The sequence below is a fragment of the Myotis davidii genome, unplaced genomic scaffold (genome assembly GCF_000327345.1).
Source record: "Myotis davidii unplaced genomic scaffold, ASM32734v1 scaffold872, whole genome shotgun sequence".
NCBI classification, from domain to species: domain Eukaryota; kingdom Metazoa; phylum Chordata; class Mammalia; order Chiroptera; family Vespertilionidae; genus Myotis; species Myotis davidii.
This window is the reverse complement of record NW_006283146.1, coordinates 166,506-167,122: the sequence shown is the minus strand read 5'-3', so window position 1 is coordinate 167,122 and position 617 is coordinate 166,506.

Sequence of the window (617 nt, the reverse complement as noted above, 5' to 3'; positions counted from 1 at the left end):
AACCATAAATCTTAGAAAATTCTATAGGCAGCAAAATCTCAGGCATGTCTCATAACGATATGTTTACCGATTCACCCCCTAGGACAATGGAAATTGAGAAAATAAATGAGACTACATCAAAATTAAGAGCTTCTGCACAGTGAAAGAAACGATCAACAAAATAACAAGAGAGCCCAGTGCATGAGATAACATATTTGCCACTGATACATTTGATAAGGGCTTTATCTCCAAAATTTATAGGGAACTCATACAACTTAACAAAAGGAAGATAGTCTAATTTAAAAAGGGTTAATGGGATTAAATAGACACTTCTGTAAAACAGACACAGAGAAGGCCAAGTGACATGAAAAAATGCTCAAGTAACCAATTATCTGAGAACTGAAAATCAAAACGACAATGAGGTACCACCACACACCTGTCAGAATGACTATCATCATGAAATCAACAAAGGACATGTGATGGCGTGCATGTGGAGAAAAGGGAATCCTCACACAGTGCTGGTGGGAATGCAGACTGGTGCACCCTCTCTGGAAAACAGTATAGAGTTTCCTCAAAAAATTAAAAATGGAACTCTCATTTGACCCAGCAATCCAACTTCTAGGAATATTTTGTTTAAT